The sequence below is a fragment of the Danio rerio genome, chromosome 14, assembly GCF_049306965.1.
Source record: "Danio rerio strain Tuebingen ecotype United States chromosome 14, GRCz12tu, whole genome shotgun sequence".
In the NCBI taxonomy this organism is placed as follows: Eukaryota; Metazoa; Chordata; class Actinopteri; order Cypriniformes; family Danionidae; genus Danio; species Danio rerio.
Window position 1 is genome coordinate 53,290,001 of NC_133189.1, and position 21,115 is coordinate 53,311,115.

The 21,115-nt window shown below is 35.1% G+C and overlaps 1 protein-coding gene across 4 annotated transcripts in view; it reads right to left on the reverse strand.

Annotated features, from left to right (window-relative positions):
• Window positions 1-21,115, reverse strand: part of LOC101884594 (A disintegrin and metalloproteinase with thrombospondin motifs 2) — a 467,863-nt gene that overhangs the window by 267,438 nt on the left and 179,310 nt on the right. The window lies entirely within an intron of this gene.

Below are 21,115 nucleotides of genomic sequence, written 5' to 3' on the forward strand. Positions count from 1 at the left end.
CTTTAGATGGAAATACGGTCAGATAGTGTGTGAAAGACAGCAGAAGTTAATAGTCAGTGAAGCTGCGTTTCTTTCAGGATGCGCTTGAAACATTAAGCAACCCCTTTCATTGCTGAATAATTCCTGGCCTTAATGTTAGAGGCTGAGGAGGAAAATGAGACTGCACTTAGCCTATTTTCCCATACTTAAAATGGCAAAAATACACTCAAATTATATAGGCTACGTCAGCTAGAAAAACAAACACAGAGATTAACCTTGGTTTACTTAAATTTGGGTATGACTTCAATTTTTCCACACCTATAAATTACACCATCTAAAAAATGATTTTAGTGTGTTTATATTCATACAATGTTAACTACATACTCAAAGGCCACTTTATTAGGTACACCTTACTAGTTCTGGGTTGGACCCCTTTTTGCCTTTAGAACTGTCTTAATCCTTTGTGGCATAAATTCAACAAGGTACTTGAATTATTCACAGTTGCTGCAGAATTGTCGGCTGCACATCCGTGATGCGAATCTCCCATTCCACCACATGCCAAAGGTGCTCTATTGGATTGAGGATCTGGTGACTGTGGAGGCCATTTGAGTACAGTGAACTCATTGTCATGCTCAAGACACTAGTCTGAGATGATTCACGCTTTATGTCATGGTGTGTTATCCTGCTGGAAGTAGCCATCTGAAGATGGGGTCATAAAAGGATGGACATGGTCAGCAACAAGCTAGCTTAGTGGTTAGCACTGTTGCCTCACAGCAAGAAGGTCACAGATTCGAGTCCCAGCTGGGTCAGTTGGCATTTTTTGTGTGGAGTTTGCATGTTCTCCCTGTGTTGTTGTGGGTTTCCTCCGGGTGCTCCGGTTTCCCTCACAGTCCAACACATGCGCTACAGGAGAATTGAATAAACTAAATTGACCATAGTGTATGAGAGTGTGTTTGAATGTGAGAGTGTATGAGAGTGTTTCCCAGTACTGGGTTGCAGCTGGAAGGGCATCCGCTGCTAAAAATATATGCTGAAATAGTTGGTGGTTCATTCCGCTGTGGTGACCTCTGAAAGCGACTAATATGAAGGAAAATAAACGAATGTAATTTATTCTTTTTAATGCAAAATAATTGTATTATAAGTGAACCTTCATTCTTTTGAATGATTTTTTAAATTTTAAAAGCAACAGGTTTACTAACTTATTTAAAGTCAGCTAATTATTTTTTACAGTGTAGTTATTCTGCAGTAATGGAGTAATGCTTCCCAAAGAAGACTTATTGTTTCAACTCATTTTAAATAAGCAATTTGAACAGCAAAAGTCATTTTTTTTGAGTATACAATGTTAAATTGCACACTATATCAGTTATTTATTTTTATCTAATTTAATTTAATGTAATGTTCATAGCATGCAGTCCAGGAGATACTTAACTATGTAATTATTATATTACTGTTTTTTATCTTCAAAAAAAATACGTAAATAAATCACGTTTTGCAGTAACTAATACACCAGGAAGTCTGTCTTGATATTATTTAGACGTATAAAGTCCTAATAATATTTTAATTTATATTTTAATTTAATTTTAGATTATTTTTATTTTGTTTTGTTATATTTTTGACATTTTTACCATTCAGTCCTCACAGGAGAGACTGAACAATGTACTTATTTTTATGATTTTATTTTATTATATTTTAATTAATTAATTCTCTATCACTTTATTTAAAATTGTTGTTAATTGTTAGTTTATTTAACTTTATTTTTAATCATTTTTTATTAATTTAGTTTTATTTTATTTTACATTCATACCATGCAGTCCTCACAGAAGAGACTGAACTGTAGTTAATTTTTTAATGATTTTATTAAATTTTTTATTTATTTTAATTTAATATTATTTTTATTTCATTTTATTTTATTTTATTTTATTTTATTTTTTCACATTTTAAACATGCAGTCCTCACAGGAGAGACTGAATTTTTAAATTGATTCTTTATGATTTCATTTTAATTGTATTATATTTAGCTTATTTATTTTTATGTTGTTTTATTTTACATTCATAACTTGCAGTTCTCACAGAAGAGAGTTAACTGTAATAATTGTTTTATGATTTTATTTTATTATATTTAAATTTATTTTTAAATTGAGTTTAATACTATATTTATTTTATTTTACATATTTTTTATTTTATTTTTTTATTTTAACATTCATAACATGCAGTCTATCGCGGACAAAACTTGCAAAAACAATAAATAAATAAATACGCAAATATATAAATGAATAAATAAATCCATAAATTCCTGCATAAAAACAATAAATAAATACCTATGCAAATAAATAATAAATATAAATATCAACATATTCCTGCATAAATAAATATAAAAAATAAGCAGGTAAATAATTAGATAAATTACACGAATATTGGGAGCATAAGAAAATGCTAAACTGAAAGTCGATTACCTCCACCCCGCTTTTAAATGTTTCTTTATTCTTGAACAATTGAACATTAACTTTTCCTCATGCTAATGAAAGAATGTCTGTCAATCATCAGAAGGTGGTCTTTGTCATCACTCATTGATCGTTAGAAAAACTTTGCATTCGATTTATTTGACTGGCTTCTGATGATTTAGTTTATTTTTTAGTTTTATTTCATTACGATTTTAGTTTTTTGATTTTCCAATTTTATTGTAATTGTTTTATTTTTTTTTATTTCTTTTCGTTCATATTACGTTCATAACATGCAGCCCTTACATGAAAGACTAAACTATTTAATTAACATTTTATGATTTTATTATATTAAATTTAATTTTTTAATTTAATTAAATTTTATGTTATTGTATCTCCAAAAAAAGCACTTTTTGCAGTAACCAATACTTCTGGAAGTTAGTCTTAAGCAACACTCTTTGACTGAAACTCATGATTAGCCTTTAGCTGTTGTCTAATATCTTATCGAATAACATTTATAACCTCCAGCATCACTGATGGACGATCAGTGCCAAACCGTCAGTGTTAATGCTGTTCTGGGATCAGTACAGACTCTCGGATCCTCGCTGGAAGCAAGACAGGCCAAGGTTACTCCATCGCTCAGACTGCAAACACTTACAAGCTGAGCTGTAAAGCATCTTCTTCCAGCATGACAGCCTGTTTAGAGACTTGCTTGAAGAGCTCTGTGCATATATAGTAATGCTTCATTTACACTGAGCGGTGCAGTGCGGCTCGGTTCAGGGGTGTGTTCCCAAAACCAGAGTTAGTCAACTAAAGCTGCTTTTACACTAAAACGTTTTTTGTTTTAAAACAGCGTTTCTGTGTTTCCTAAAATTTTTACTTATTTATTTTTAATTTACATTTATTTTAGATATAATTTTTTATGATTTTATTTAATTTTATTTAACATTTATTTTATTTTCTACTTGTTCAAACTACTTATGTAAAATGAGCTTTTGGTGGCAACTTAATTGTTATTAAATTGTTTAGCGTTAAGTTTATTCATTAATGTTGGGACAACATGAGTGAAGTGAGTTGAACCCAGCAGTTTTTACAGTGTTTGTTCATAACATGCAAGTTATATTTTATTTATTTATTTATTTCTTAAGATGCAGTTCTTACGGAAGAGACTGAACTATTTAAGATTTTTTAAATAATTTTTTTAATGGTATTATTTTTTCATGTTTTATTTTATTATATTTTATTTTTAATGACTTTTTATTTTATTTTTAATAATTCCATTTAATTTACTTTAATTTAATTTTTTGTTCATAACACGCTGTACTCACAGGAGAGAACGAAACATATTTTTTTATGATTTTATTTTTAATTGTATTATAATTTAGTTTATTTTTTATTTAATTTTTATTTATTTTAATATATTTTATTTTTAATTCATTTTAATTTATTTTATTTTACATTCAAAACATGCAGCCCTCACAGGAAAGACTGCAATATTTTTTATGATTTTATTTTTAATTGTATTATACTTTATCTTATTTTTTATTAAAATCAATTGCATTTTATTTTATTTTATATATATATATATATATATATATATATATATATTTTTTTTTTTTTACATTTTTTATTATTTTTTATTTTATTTTAGGTTCATAACATGCAGTCCTCACGGGAGAGACTGAACTACTTCATAATTTTTTATGATTTTACTTTTAATTGTTTATTTTTTTATGTAATTTTACATTTTATTTTATTTTTTACTTTGATTGAATTTAATTGATTCATTTATTCATTTTTTTAGGTTCATAATAAGCAATCCTCACAAAATATATGAACTATTTAATAATTTAACTATTTAATAATTTATGATTTTATTTTTATTATAAGCTATTTTTAGTTTATTTTATTTTTTAGTTTAATTTTATTTCATTTTACTTTTAATTTTCATTTATACATTTTATTTTATTCTACATTCATAACATGCAGTCCTCACAGAAGAGAGTAAACTATGTAATTATTTTCTTACAATTTTATTTTTAGTTCTATTATATTTTAGTTCTTTTTTATTTACTTAAATTTAATTAAATTTTATTACAATTTTATTCAATTTAATTTAATTTAATTTAACTCACAGAAGAGACTGAACTGTTAATATTTTTTATTTTATTTTTAATTGTATTCTGTTTTATTTTATATTTAATTTAATTTTAATTGTATTATATTTTATTTTTTATTTTATTGAATTTTATTTTTAGTTATTATTTTTTATGATTTTTTAAAATTGTATTATAATTAAGTTTATTTTTATTTTTTTATTTGATTTTATTAAATTACATTTTATTTATTTATTTTTTCATAACATGCAGTCCTCACATCGCTGAACTCCTGAACTGAACTCGTCGCTTCAACACAAAACCAGATGAAACCAACTCAGAGCCAAACCAGAAAATCGCAGGCCTTTTGGCTGGACACTGGCTTTGGGTTGCTTTTGCCTTAGCAACCACAAACAAACACATCGTGAACTGACATCACCACAAAATCTGATCTGGTTTCTCAGTCACAGCAGGATTGTGGGAAGATCTTTGTTCCTGAGAGCAGATCTGGAAAGGGACAGATGGATATATCCCAAATAGTGCCTTGCTACTTTCATATCTCCAGACTTTTATTTGTTTAATGATCTAAATTTATATCTATATACTGTACATATTTATTCCATCTATATACAATTGTTCCATTTAAATAAAAAAATTAAAATTATAAGTCCTATGCCAATAATTTACTGGAACAATTGGACATACTCTAATGATTTCATTTGAACTCTATGATTGCTTTTATTGGTATAACACCCATACACTCTCAAATTTACACACAAACACTACTGACAATTTAGTTGATTGAATTCCCCAATGGCGCATGTGTTTACTGTGGGGGAAACCAGAGCACCCGGAGGAAACCCATGCTAATAGGGGAGAACATGCAAACTCTACACAGAAATGCCAAATGACCCAGTCGGGACTTAAACCAGCGACCTTCTTGCTGTGAGGGGACAATGCTAAACACCTAGCCACCCTAATAGCTTAATTTATTTCATTTCACATGTCAGCTTTTAAACGATTGCTTAAAATTCCACTTTGCTTGTCCTCATTTATCACAGTCTCATCTTTTTTTGCCACAGTTCTTCTCCATGTATTCATATTCCCTTTCTGTCTCTTTTCCACTCTCCTGTTTTCCTGCAGTAAATGTGCCCAGAAGCCCCGTCCCTCCTGAGCCGCTCTGACAGATACAGCTAAATATTTAAATGCTGGACGGACACTTCACTTCGCTGTGTGCCCTCAATCGCTCCTCACACTCACACAGAGAGACAGAGACTGCTAGAAACACACACAAATACTCCACAAACACAAGGGCTCTTTTTCGCTAAGCTCTCAATGAAGAACAGTTGATGTCAAAAGTATTCGCCCCCTTGTGAATTTTTGTTTCTTTTCCAAATATTTCCCAAATGATGTTTGACAGAGTAAGGAATTTTTCACAGTATTTCCTATAATATTTTTTTCTTCTGGAGAAAGTCTCATTTGTTTTATTTAGGCTAGAATAAAAGCAGTTTTTATTTTTTAAAACACGTTTTAAGGACAAAATTATTAGCTCCTTAAAGCTATATTTTTTTCGATATCTACTAGGGATGTAACGGTATTGTAAATACCGTCATACCGCAATATTAATTTTTTTCGATATTACCGAAGTCGCATGACTCTGTAAAACTATAGGTCTTTTGAGAAAATTTGCTCAGGCGAATGAAGCGAACGGGGATGCTAGAAGCGGGGATGAAAAAGAGTTGGAAAACCCTAAAGCGGGTGTTGTCGCCGCGCGCGTACTGAATAGCGGAGTTGTCGCGCGAGTTCTTATCAGCTGTGTTGTCGCGCGAGTTCTTATCAGCTGTGTTGTCGCGCGCGTTCTAATCAGCTGTGTTGTCGCGCGCGTACTGTAAAGTGGGGACGGAGGGTATGTCGCGTCGCGGGGGCACTTTTGATCATTTTGGAAGGGAACTTTCTATTCAAGACTAAAAAGGGCATGTGCACTGCACAGGTTGAGCCCTGTGTGTGCACGTGCCTGCAAGTTGGGGAATACGACTAATAATCAGTCATGGGGACTGCAGAAACACAGCACACTGTTCAGATTGATGCAGACATGAGATCTCTATCTCACTCATGGTTTGTCCTCTCAAGTGGGGGAAAGACAATGCACAACGTTACCCACTGCTGTCAACCTGGGCCAAGTCATATCTCTCTTGTCCCAGAAACCTCAGTCCCAAATGAGAGGGTTTTTTCTGTTGCAGGGGACATTGTAAATACCCAGAAGAGATACCAGCTTTTACCAGATTATATTTATATGATAATTTTCCTTTAAACCCATCTCTATCTAAGTGAGTGAGTGATTAAATGTTGAATGTGATGAGTTTTCAACAATACTAAATTGAAACTTTATTTTTTTTACATGGTCTAATATTTTTTTGTTATTAAAATTGAAGTTCCTGTTTCAAAGCTTACAGATAGATGACTAATTTGTATGTCATTGACACTTTTGGCACTTTTTTGGAGTATTTTCATAAGTTTTGTTTTTTCCTGTAAATGATTCAATAAATACCGTACCGTGACATTCATACCGAGGTATTACCGTACCGTGAAATTCTGATACCGTTACATCCCTAATATTTACAGAACAAACCTTAGTTACAAAATAACTTGCCTAATTACCCAAAACTTATTTTTTTAAAACAATTCTAAGATCAATTTTATTAGCCCCCTAAAGCAATATTTTCTTCCACTGTCAACAGCACATCCTTATACCAACCCAGGTATATACTGGATAGGGGTACATATTATTTCTGGAGAGCACCATAGAACGTCCCAGGAGGTATGTTTCATGTTTCACCAGAGGCCGCTGTGTACGCTTTTTCAGATCATACAAGTCATTCATGCCTGCTGTTCTCGCATAAATCCACCAGAGGCCGCTGTCGACTGACTGACTGACTGATCGACCGACTGATCCCCCTCACACCCCACCTACCCTAAACCCAACTGACTGTTTTCAAAAGTAATCCAGAAAAAGAAAAGCCCTCACAGCTGCCTGATTTCTACCATATGCTCACCCTGTTATTTACTTGTTTATTTTATTTTCTTTCTTTTGTTTTTATCTTCACTCTGCATCTCAAACCCTCCGACATATGCGGCGAGCGATTGGACAAACTGGTAACAGAGAAAGCTGTCCATAAAGAGATAAGCGGTTAGCTGGTGAGCGGGGAAAGGAATGGTGCCATTTCATCCTATAGCATTTATTTGAAAGATGTAATGCAGCCATAGCTCTGGCAACATAATTCATAATCTCCAGAAATGAATTATATTGGGCTATGTTTTCAGTATGAGCCTGTTGTGCTTTATAGAATGACTTGCCTAATTACCCTAACTTAATTAACCTAAAGGTTAAGGGCTCCATTGGTCATGGTGCAAAAGCATTTAAAGCATGTCTGAATCCACTTGCTGCAAAACATCTGTGCGTCAGCATATTGAATTCACCTTCAAAACATTTAGAACAGGGGTGGCCAACCCTGTTCCTGGAGAGCCACCTTCCTGCAGATTTCAGTTGCTACCCATATCAAACACACTTGAACCAATTGTTACGGTTGCCGTATCTTGGTGGGATTTTTATTTATTTATTTTTTGCATCCTGTTCTCTCTCTCTCCCTCTCTTTCTCTCTCTCTCCCCCATCTCTGCCTGTCGTATCCTCTAGGTCCGCCTTCGCAGAAGCTGATTGGTCAGGAGACCAGTCACTCATCATTGGTGTCACATATAAGGACGCCAGGGAGAGTGGATGACAGCGCGCTTTTCCTTTGATCCTGTGTTTGGGTCCTTTTGCAGACGTGATTTTGTTATTCGTCAGTTTTGCTTAACTTTCGTTTGGATAAAATTATTTAGTATTATTTCTGCTCATTTTTGAACTACTTTGTGATTTCTGTACATTTTATTTTCGATTGTTTGTTTATCACTTTTTGGTACAACTCTTACCTGACAAAACAAAAGAGAATATATTGAGAGTTGACTTTGTCCTCAGAGTAAGGTGGACAGGGAAGATGTCGTACGACTTCCATCCTACATACACGTAGTCAATTCATTGTTTAAAACACCAGGTAAGAAGTGAATGCAACTTACGTATTTGTTTTGTTTCAGTTCAGAATAGGTAAGATTACGGCGCTCGGCGCTGAAGAATTTTCTTTTTTTTTTCTTTTCATGTTTCTAGCGAGGTAAGGGGTTTGCTTATGATTTAGAATTGTTTTGTTATATTTATTTCTTTGATTTGGCTTCACTAGCGTCCCCCTTACTCTTGAGTTGAACTAATTTTGTTTGATACTTTGTTTAATTTGTCACTTTATTATTATTGTAAATATTTTTCTTATTGTATATATATTTGGGCATTATTCTGATTCACTTTTTGTACATTAAATCACTTTTGTTGGCAGTTTTGTTGTTTGTGTCTTTTACTTTTACCCATCACTTGTGAAAGTACCACACCTTTTAAATGTTACTACTTTTACCCTAGACTAACATCAAAGAAGTTGTAACACAATTAATTAGGACCTAAACACCACGTGATAATTACAGGTTTGATATGGATATTACAATTGTTTATTGATATTACAATTGTTTGATATGGGTTGCAACTGAAATCTGCAGGAAGGTGGCTCTCCAGGAACAGGGTTGGCCACGCTTGATTTAGAAGGACCAAAAGTTAAGTCGATTATTTTGAGTATTTTGAGTATTTTCGAGAGTAGTGAATGTGTTACTCCTCCTTTCTCTGTTAACTTCCTTTCCGGCCTCCTCCTTTTAAGTTTATTTGATAACTGGCCGTTTTAATGTGATCTTTGGCTGACAGGAACTCAATGGGAGCATCAGAAATGCCACTACAGAGATTTCTCCAGACGCGCAGGAGAAAACACAACCACCCAAAGGGCAGACGGAGAGAAGGGAACAAGCCGGGCGTTAGCGCTGGAATATAAAACATCATTTTCTGTGATGAGCCTCAATATTGATTAGCTCTCAGATCAGCCTTCCTCCTCGACCTCTGCTTTTTTTTCCCCTCCTCCATAGATCAGTCTGCGGCTGTGGCCAGACTCCTGACTTACACCTCCTCCATTATTCTGTCTTTTCTTTTTGCTAGGGTTTGGATTATTGAGCCCTATCATACACCCGTCCCACCACTGCCAATATACAGCCATAATAAGTTATAATAAAAAATATAAATAAACTGCATAGTTGCAATCTAAACAGCTACATTCTCACCTAAAAAGCCTTAAAAGTACATTATGTTGTCCAACAGCTGCAATATTTGTCAAACTGTAGTGAGTTTATGGATCAGATGTCACTGTATGTGGGTGGAGTAATACACAAGGGTGAAGAGGTTGTACGAGTGCAGTTATTGTAGAATATAGCACAGCTGTCAGCCAATCAGATTTGGGAACCCCGACAGAACTGTTGTATAAACATACATACACACATACATACATACAGTGCATGCATACCAAATATTTGCATCGATTTTATTTTTTATTTTTATTTTTTTTTCAGAAAAATGGTCAACTGGTCAATATTATATGTGTTTCCAGCGTTTTTTGGTGACATTTCTATGAATATATGTGATTAGGAAAACATCGTTATCTTTCAGCACATCATGCCATCATCTTATTCAACTCTTGCCTCAATTTAAACAACACAAACGAGGCTGAAAACAAATTGAAGATGATCTAATAAGCCAATGGGCTGATCCTTTCCAATAGCTTGTGTTCATGCTGTCTCCACCCAGATCCTCCATCTGCGAGAGGAGCTCAGAGTTTCAGCAGATCTCTGAGTGTGTGTGTGTGTGTGTGTGTGTGTGTGTGTGTGTGTGTGTGTGTGTGTGTGTGTGTGTGTGTGTGTATATGTGTGTGTGTGTGTGCTGTCAGCCCGTGTGCTTCTGCTCCGGCTTTGGCCTTTGATGACATGAATGGCTTCAAAAACCTCAGTCAGTGGAAGAGGGCCATGCTGGATTTTCACTGTTTGTGTCAAGTTTATACTTGTTTATGTCATAACACCCTATAACAATGCCATATTTGCATTTTAAAATAACAATGAATAAGTGACACTTAAAGACAGTTGTCATTAGCACGCATAAAATCGCATTCGTATACTTGAAATGTCATAATTATAAAGGTGTCATGACAGTCTTATAAACATCATTTTCAAGTAAGGTGTAACTAAAATGCGACTTGTATTTTTGTAATATATAAATGTATAAAAATACATTAATCAAGATATATATTTTTGCAATAAACAGCTATTTGCAACACAGGCTCATTGTAAAAACGTACCCCCATATACATTTCTGGAGAGCACAAATTATGTAGCCAGATTTACGTCTTTAAAACAAACGCTACAGAGTGATATGACACCACTGACGGCTTTAGTTCCTTTTTTACGTTAACAGCTGACCAATATCTCTGTGTGGACAGCCGAGGGCTTTTCTTTTTCTGGATTGTTTTTGAAAACATCATTGGTTGGGTTTATGAAAGTGGGAAATTGGGTCAATTTGTCCTTTTGAAAACACTGTTGGTTGAGTTTAGGGAAGGGGTGGATGAGTCAATCGGTGGTGGGTTTAGGGAAGGTGTGATCGGTTCAATCGATGCATTTGAAAACACTATTGGTTGGTTTTAGGGAAGGAGTGGGCGGGTCAATCGGTGCTCGGTTTAGAGAAGGGGGTGATTGGATCGGTGCTTTTGAAAACATTATCGGTTGGGTTTAGGGAGTGATCAGGCCAATCGGTGCCAACATATGAAGAACAATGCAAACTTCCCAAAAGGTTGTGGGCGTGTCAATCGATGCTGGCTTTTGGGAAGGGGTGATCAGGTCAATCTGTGCTTTTGATAATTATATTGGTTGGGTTTAGGGAAAGTGGTGGGCAGGTAAATTGGTGCTGGGTTTAGGGAAGGGGTGATCGGCTCAATCGATGCTTTTGAAAACACTATCGGTTGGGTTTAGGGAAGGTGGTGGGCACGTCAATCAGTGCTGGGTTTTTGAAGGGAGTGATCGGGTCAATCGGTGGTTTTAACAACACTATTGGTTGGGTTTAGAGAAGGTGGTGGGTACACCAATCTGTGCTGGGTTTTGGGAAGGGGTGATTGGGTCAATCAGGTCTTTTGAAAACACTATCAGTTTGGTTTAGGAAAGGGGGTGTGCAGGTCAATCAGTGTTTTTGAAAACATTATTGGTTGGGTTTAGGGAGTGATCGGGTCAATTGGTGCCAACATAGTGAGAACATGCTAACTCCACACAGAAACACCAACTGGCCCAGCAGGGACTCAAACCAGCAACCTTTTTGCTGTAAGGCAACAGTGCTAACCACTGAGCCACCATGCCACAAACATCAACATACTGAAATAAAAGTTTGTTGACTTTAATTTTAACGCAGACATTATCTGAAGTACTTGATTACAGGATGGATCAAAAACCAAAAGGTGGTGGGCGGGTCAATCTGTGCTGGGTTTCGGGAAGAGGGTGATCGAGTCAATCTGTGCTTTTAAAAACATTATTGGTTGGGTTTAGTTTAGGGGATGGGTGGGGGTATCATCAGTCATTCAGTCAGTCGTTAGCGGCCTCTGGTGTATTTATGTGAGAAAAGCAAGCTCAAATGGCACTCGGAAGAGAAATTAGAGATCTGAAAAAAAAAACATTCACAGCGATCTGTTAGATTCATGAAAACAAAAGCTGCAAAAAATCATACCTCCTGGGACGCATTTCGCAAGCTCTAAAAATGTATACAGGGGTACGTATCAATAATGAGCCTGGGTTGGCTATTTTTCCAATGGTATACATGTATTGTATCTGCTTTAAAAGCGAGTGTGTGCTGAAAGTCACTAAGTCTGTGCGAATCTCCAGCAAAACAATGTTGCCCTGGAAACTCAGCATCAACAGGTCATGAGGGCCTCGCTCGCATTCCTCACAAACATACTCAAGAGACACACTTCTGCTGATTTCTCAGTTGACTGCAATTAAATACACTTAATGCAACATAAGAGTGTCAAAACTTCACACTTCAATTTGTCAAAGAGAATTAGTCCATGTGCAAATTACTCAATCAAACTCACTTTCAGTCACTCTGACACAAAAACAATCCAATATCACAGACACACCACATGATTAAGAAGGGCTCTATTAACAGAAACATGTATTTGTGGTGTCACTGCGTGATTTTGTAAACAAACTGGTAGTATTTTTGTATTTAAATGTCTTTTTTTTCTGAAAACATTTACTTCATTACTTTTAAAAGCATTCGATCAATTCAACTGTTAATGATTCAGTGATTCAAATGATTCATTCAGATCCATTTAGAGTGAGTGTCAAATTAATGATTCACAGATTAAAATGATCCATTTAGAATGGGTCTCAAGTAAAATACTCACTGATTCAAACGATCGAGTCAGAGTGAGCCTCAAGTCAATGAATCACTGATTCAAATGATCCATTCAGATCTATTTAGAGCGAGTTAATTGCTCCCATATTCAAATGACTCATTTAAAGCGAGTTTTAAATAATGACTCATTGATTTAAATGATCCATTTAGAATGAGTCTCAAGTAATTAATCACTGAATCAAATGATCCATTTAGAGTGTTTTTCAAGTTATTGACTCACAGATTCAAATGATACATTTAGAATAACCTTCAGGTCAATGAATCACTGATTCAAATGATCCATTTAGAGCGAGTCTCAAGTTAATTTCTCACTTATTCAAATGGTCCATTTAGAGTGAGTCCCAAGTTAGTGAATCACTGACTTCAATAATCAGTTTAGAACGAGTCATAAGATAATTACTCAATGATTCAAATGGTCCATTTAGAATGAATCTCAAGTTAATGACTCACTGATTCAAATGATCCATTTAAAGCAAGTCTCAAATTAATGACATTGATTCAAATGATCCATTTAGAACAGGCCTCAAGTTAATTACTCATTGATTCAAATGATTCATTTAGAACAGGTCTCAAGTTTAAGACTGACTGATTCAAATGGTCCATTTAGAACGAATCTTAAGTCAATTACTCACCGATTCAAATGATCCATTTAGAATAAGTCTTAAGTTAATGATTCATGGTTTTAAATGATCCATTTAGAGCAAGTATCCGGATTCAGCCGTTTTAACTCTTACACCTACAGAACCATTTAATTAAATTGCGATAAAATTTGGACTTTTGTTTTAATGATATCCTATAGAAAAATGTCAACCAAGTAGTTGCAATCACTAATCTGAACAAGTATCCAGTAAAAAAAAAAAAATCACTGATTCAAATGATTCAATTATACAAAGTCTCCAGTTAATGACTCACTGATTCATATAATCAGGTAAGTAAAATTCTTCATCTAATGTTCCAGTGATTTGAATGATCCAGTCAGAACGAGGCTTAAGTTAATGACTCACTGATTCAAATGATTTATTTAGAGCAAATCTACTTCCAGGAGTTTACACATCACTCTTTGGGCTAATACTTCTTGCTTGAATACGCTAAAAAGGGTGTTACATTTATTTACATTTATAGATATAAAACTTTCCATTATAGTGTAAAACCCAAAATGAGGTGTTTTGATTAAGTCATAAAAAATGATTAGGATTATTTTGGATATGAATGAAAGCATTTTCAAAAAAGCACTTTAATCCAAAGAGATTGAACAAAAGGACAATCCTAAAATAAGGGAGATACACTTTCAGTAGAAATTTCCTGGAAAGAGCAGATACATCAATGTCACTTTTAAAATGTGTGCAAAAACGGCTTGACAGGAAACAAAATATATATGTTATAATCATATAAATCATTTTGTAATTATTTAATAAAATTGTTATTTAACTTAATTTGTTAGGAAGCCTTGAGGGTGTCAGGATCAATTATGTCAATTATTTTATAACAAGTCTGTAAGATTTATTTGAGTTCATATTTAGATTATTCACTAAAATATATAATTTAAATCATTCATGTAGTTGAATGCAGTAAATAGTACAAAAGGGTCGAAAATAAATCTGTGCAAACAATCTAGCCTTTATAACTAGATTATTTAACAAAAGATGATACTGCAGTAGAATATTTGCAGTCTTTGATAAACATGATATGTATGAGATAGAGATGGTATGAAAAGTGAATTGTTTGTTTCGAAACTTGATTTTCGAAAACAATTTTGAAACAATTTTGAAATCGGATTTTGTCCAATAAAAAACCTGAAACACACGTGGTTGTTGTCATGTCATGCGGTGAAACCAGCCAATCGTGTAATATCATTAAAGATTAAAGAGTCGATCCTCCCTATACACAACCCATACCGCCGAACCACCAGGGGCCGCCCCTTGCTCTTAAATATGAGTCTGTTCTGTGCTTTTGCTTTGTTTAGGTGAGAAAACACTTTAGCTGCGTCCCAAATGGCACACTATACACTATGCACTCATGCACTATGTACTTATGCACTTACACACTCAACAGGATAGTATATGTATGTAGTGTTGTCCCAAATGGCACACTAATGTGTTTTTACTAAGCGGAAATTCAAACCGTTTCCCTGATGACGTTTGACGGTTGCCAAATCAGTGAAATAAATGACCAAATTATCAGATAATACCTGCCGTGTGTATTGCCGCATTCACCATCGGGAGGCGCTAAAATCACTCTCGTAGGAGAATTTTGCTTTCACCATCCAAAATAAATAAAGTTATTCAACATGTACGTCTGATAGCTCCGCCCCTTCCGCTACGTAAGCAAACCTGCGGTCGTTGAGTGCGTGAAGTGTCCATCATTACACACTTCATTTTAGCGGCTGAATGAGTGCATCATCCGGGTAATTAAAGTGCTCTTATTATTTTTAGAGTTTTCAGTGTGAACACACTACTTACACTATTTATACTACAAAATGGCGTAGAATAGTGCATAAGTATGCGATTTGGGACACAGCTTTTGAAATAAATATACAAACAACGCGATTCCCTTTCCTTTTCATTAAGGGTGCCGTCACCCCTCCTATGCAATCCTCAAGTCATATAATGGGGCATGACTGTCAGCTGACGCGCTCTATAGTGATAAATAGACGCTGTTTCCCAAACGATTCTGTACACATGATTTGAAGTGGAGCAAAAATCTGGCTTTTGGGTGTGTTTTTAAACAGACATATAGGCATCACTTAATTAATAATAATAACCTCTAAACATGTCGATCTTGGAGGGTTTTTTTTTTTCAAACACAACTAATTTCATCTTAAATTAACATAATAAGTTAGAAAAGCAATCGAATGCTTTCATTATAATGTTGGATGTGTGCATTTTTAAAGTGTCACCTGTTATTTAATGTAATCACACAAAAAAAAATTTTAAAATAAATAAGAGATTAATTTGTTGCTCTTTAAGTTATACAGAGAAGAAACGGCTAATGAGATTTGATAACTTGATTCTATTTCATTATAAAGTGTTTGCTAATGAAAGTTTGGGCTCGTGTTGGAGACCATGCGGAACCTCAAAGGCTAAGCATTTTCATGTTTTTTGGGCTTCCCCAAAAATACAAACCGTCTGATGTGAAATAGCGACTGAAACAAAAAAGATGAGAACTGGAGAAGAATTGGACTACTCATTTATAACATTACATCTTGGGAAAATGCCAAAATTATTACAACTAATGACAAATACTTAATTCAAAAGCTTTTGGTAAGTAGCAGAAAAGACATAACTGGAAAATGGTTCAGGCTGATCCTCCAACAAGGGTTCAATGGATAGGAATTGTAAAGGAAATCCACTGTATGGAGAGACTCATTTTTAATCTAAGATTTGATTAAAAAACAAACAAGTACTGGGAAAAATGGTCTGAATATGTCATTGTAAACAATTATTCATTTATTTTCTTGTCGGCTTAGTCCCTTTATTAATCCGGGGATGCCACAGCGGAATGAACCGCCAACTTATCCAGCAAGTTTTTACGCAGCGGATGCCCTTCCAGCCGCAACCCATCTCTGGGAAACATCCACATACACACTCATACACTCTGGACAATTTAGCCTACTAAATTCACCTGTACCACATGTCTTTGGACTGTGGGGGAAACCGGAGCACCCAGAGGAAACCCACGCGAAGGCAGGGAGAACATGCAAACTCCACACAGAAACACCAACTGAGCCGAGGCTCAAACCAGCGACCCAGCGACCTTCCTGCTGTGAGGCGACAGCACTACGGTACCTACTGCGCCACTGCCTCGCCCTCATTGTAAACAATTTGAGATAATGTATGTCAAATGTATCATGACTTGATTCTGTAACCCTTACGACATCCGCTTTGTTCTCTGTTTTTATTATTTTTTCTACTTTTTTCTCTTTCTTTTCTTTAAATAAAATAAAAAAGTAAAAAAATAAATAAAGAAAGAAACTGCTTGCTAAGGTATTTGCTGATAATATATATATATATATATATATATATATATATATATATATATATATATATATATATATATATATATATATATATATATATATTATCCCTTATTATTATGGGCATATTCCTTATTATTATGGGCATATTCCTTATTTTCACATCCCAATGTTGACAGGTATGTAGAATGCCTATAAGATCATCATGAATGTCCATGTTGTTATTTTAGAGATACTCATTGCCTTGCTGCTTTAATGAACACAATCATCACACAATTATTCTTCTCATCTTGTGCTCTTGCCATTTTTTCCCTCGTTCTTAATCTCCCTCAATTGCTCTCCCTCTCCTTCAGACAGATCTAACATTATGAAAGCGCTCATTACCTCCTATTACTGTGATTGTACGAGAAATCTCCAATGATATCTCCATTTCGCCATTTAAATCACACAGAGATCATTGACATTTGGTGGACTTCTAATACTCTGGGCTCCACCGCTGCTTCCCCAAGCTGTGACGGACCCTTAAGGCAAAGCGAAAACCTCTAGTTAGCCTTTTCATTTCCTCTCTCCTTCTGCCATCACTCCACAATTTTAATGAGCAAAAACGACACTCATTTTCCTGTCCTACTCCATCTAGGCAGGTGCCATGCTTTTTTTTCCCTTTCTACTTTCATCTACGAACAGAATCTTATCTGCATGCATGTGAGGAGGGGGAAAGACAGAAAACTTGTGCAGATGCCATTGCTCGTCTCAAAGAATGTATGTTTGGGGAATACAGTAAGGGCAGGGCTACGGGTCTCTTCCCAAGTGCTTAAATTATAGGCCCTATCATACACCCGGCTCAATAAGGTGCAAGAAGGGTTTGGCGTGATTTGCTGCTATTTTCAGACCAGCGCAACAGTAATTTTCACGTTTTGCTCAATGTGGTTTAAATAGAAAATCCATTTGTGCCACTTTGTGGACTCATGGGTGTGCTGGTCTATAAAGAAGGTGTGTTATGGTGCATTGCTGGATATTTTGAGAAAATGAAATAGACTGTTTGTTGTTTGTTTGTTTGCTTTATTTATAGAGCACATTTAAAAACAACAGATGTTGACCAAAGTGCTTTACAAAACGACCAGCATACAAAATCTATACCTATATATAAAAAATTTGCAAAATATACAAAACAGATTAAAATTAAGACTGCGCCATTGACCAAGTTATAGAAGCTCTAGTCCAGAGCAGAGTGTGTTAGTTATGCGCCTATGCAGGTTATCTGGGACCTTTAGCCAGGACAGATTACTGTGCATATTTTAGATACATGACAATAGATCTTTTTAAATGTAAATAAAAAAATTAAAATAATAAAAGTTTTGTTGAATAAAAAGTGCATGTATATAGCTATGTATTTGCTTGTTTTGACAAACTTAGGGCTCTATTTTGACTGTCCATGTGCAGAGCGCAAAGCGCAGGGCGCAAACGCTTTCAGGGTGTGTCAGAATGCATTTTTGCTAATTTAAGGACGGGAAAATCAGCTTTGTGCCGTGGCGCATGGTCTAAAAGGGTTGAGTTTATTTTCTTAATGAGTTATGGGTGTGTTTTGAGAATAAACCAATCAGAGTCTCATCTCCCATTACCTTTAAGAGCCAGCTGCGTCGCGCCATAAGCGCATTTGCTATTTACATGAAGTAAAGTAAGTTCACTTTCGATTTTGCTCTCGTGGATAGGGAAACCTTACCGCACAGACATCAATTAGCCTATAAATAATTAATTTTGTTTGTTAAGCGCAAAGATTTGTTTCAAAACTATTTTTAAATTCAGTTCTAATTTCCAGCAAACGAATAAATAAACAATAATGACCAAGTGTGGTCAAAATACTGAGTTATTTCCAAATGCACCTGCTATGTCCCATATGGTCTAAAATTTGACAGGTGGACAAATCCAAGCTTGTTTTTAATAAAACAAATATAAATATGGATATAATAAATAATACTGCTAATAATAGTAACATTATACAAAAGCAAATTGAATGAAGAATCATTCCCGATCCCGAGATGAAGAAAGTAAGGCAGTGGTTTTTAAATTCATGTAGGCTAGAAATTAGTATGTTTTGTAATATTTTAATCATTTATATTTATATCCTATATATATCCTTATTATATATATATATATATCCTTATTATATTATATATATTTTTTATATGTAAGATATTTGCGTATTGCTCTACATCTTGTGTGTAGTGTGTAAGCCAGGTGCACTTTGCGCCAGACAATAGACCGACTTTGTTCTGGTCTAAAGAACAGACTATTTACAGTTTCTCAAAATAGCAACGCGCCAAAACACGCCTGCATTTTTAGACCAGAACGCCTATGGGCGCACATATGAGTGCAAATGCATTTGCTATTTAAACTGTGGCGCAACACCTCAAAATGACCCTTGCGCCAAGCTTAAAGTAGCAAAAGAGTATTGCGCCGCGCCTTGCGCCACACTGCGCCGGGTGTATGATTGGGCCCTAAAATGTGTGGCTAAGAAATAAATATTTCTTGTTAGTGTGGTCAGAGATAAATTTGACATTAAAAAATATTAAATTTTGACCTAAAAAGTCATGTGAAATAAAAACCAATTGCAATGCGACACAACCCATTTGTTCATGCACAGTGAGCAAGCTCACACACAGCACACACAAACAGTGAAATAAATGAGGAGGCATGTGGACAACACAACATCTAAATCAAGTCATTTTAGCATGTCAAAGTCAAATTTATTAATACAAAATATTTTTCCAAGCAACAAAATTGTGGCTAGTGAAAATGGCAAGTGGCTAGTAATGCTGGAAATCTACTAGCCACAGTGGCTGGTGATTAATCAGGTTAATGTCAAGCCCTGATCATTATACCTGAATGATGTCCGGAATGAAGCAGTTAAGCACTGTCATCCTCATAGAAAACTTAATTTTTTTATTACTGGGCTTCACTCTATTTGCAACTGTTATTCCAAACCTGCAATTACATTAATTATGATCACACAATAGAACGTGCAAATGTATGCATGTGAATGAATTGCGAAATATATATTTTTGCATCAGATTAGCTTGAGAGAAATTAAAACAGAATATGTGTGAAAAAGACAGGAGTAAAAACAAGCTGAGATGCAGGAAACACCTCCTATTAAATTGCATGCAAATCAGACTGCGAACTCTTAAAGTGCATGTTTATCATCTACAAGTCTGTTGGCTGTTTACAGGAATACTTTTATGAAAGCAACCAGTGTTAGACGCACATCGTCTTTGACTACGCTGCACAAAGCCAGTCTTATTTGCATTCAGTTTCCACCAAGGTCATGTCTGTAAAGTTAAGCCTCAGCCTCTGTAAAGGACTTGAGGAAGATCTCTATAACAAACCCACCAAACTGCAGGTGCCCTGGGAAACTGCAGCAAGCAGGCTGTTTGTATAATGATATGTTTGAGCACAGACTTTTCACATTTCACACTGAAACATGGATGACGGCCCTTATTAGGACTGTCTGGTGTTTCATGCTAATTTATTCAGACACTGAACAGAAAAATCTCACACTGAGTCCAACGCGACCGGTGTTGGGAAAATGAGAATCTGAAACAAAAACAGTTAATGCTGACAGGGGATAAAGAGTGAGACAGACGGACAGACAGACAGACAGACAGACAGACAGGATGGATGGATGGATGGATGGATGGATGGATGGATGGATGGATGGATGGATGGATGGATGGATGGATGGATGGATGGATAGAACAAAACAGACAAATGGACAGATGGAAGGATGGATGATAAATAGATGGATACATAGAACGATAGAGAGATATAAAAATAGATAAATATAACAACACAGACACAGACAGACGAACAGAAAGGGATAGATAGATAGATAGATAGACAGACAGACAGACAGACAGACAGACAGACAGACAGACAGACAGACAGACAGACAGACAGACAGACAGACAGACAGACAGACAGACAGACAGACAGACAGACAGATAGATAGATAGATAGATAGATAGATAGATAGATAGATAGATAGATAGATAGATAGATAGATAGATAGATAGATAGATAGATAGATAGATAGATAGATAGATAGATAGACGGACGGACGGACGGACGGACGGACGGACGGATGGATGGATGGACGGATGGATGGAGACAGATGAATGGATGGATAAAATTATAGAACGATAGAAAGATGGATGGATGGAACAAGACAGAC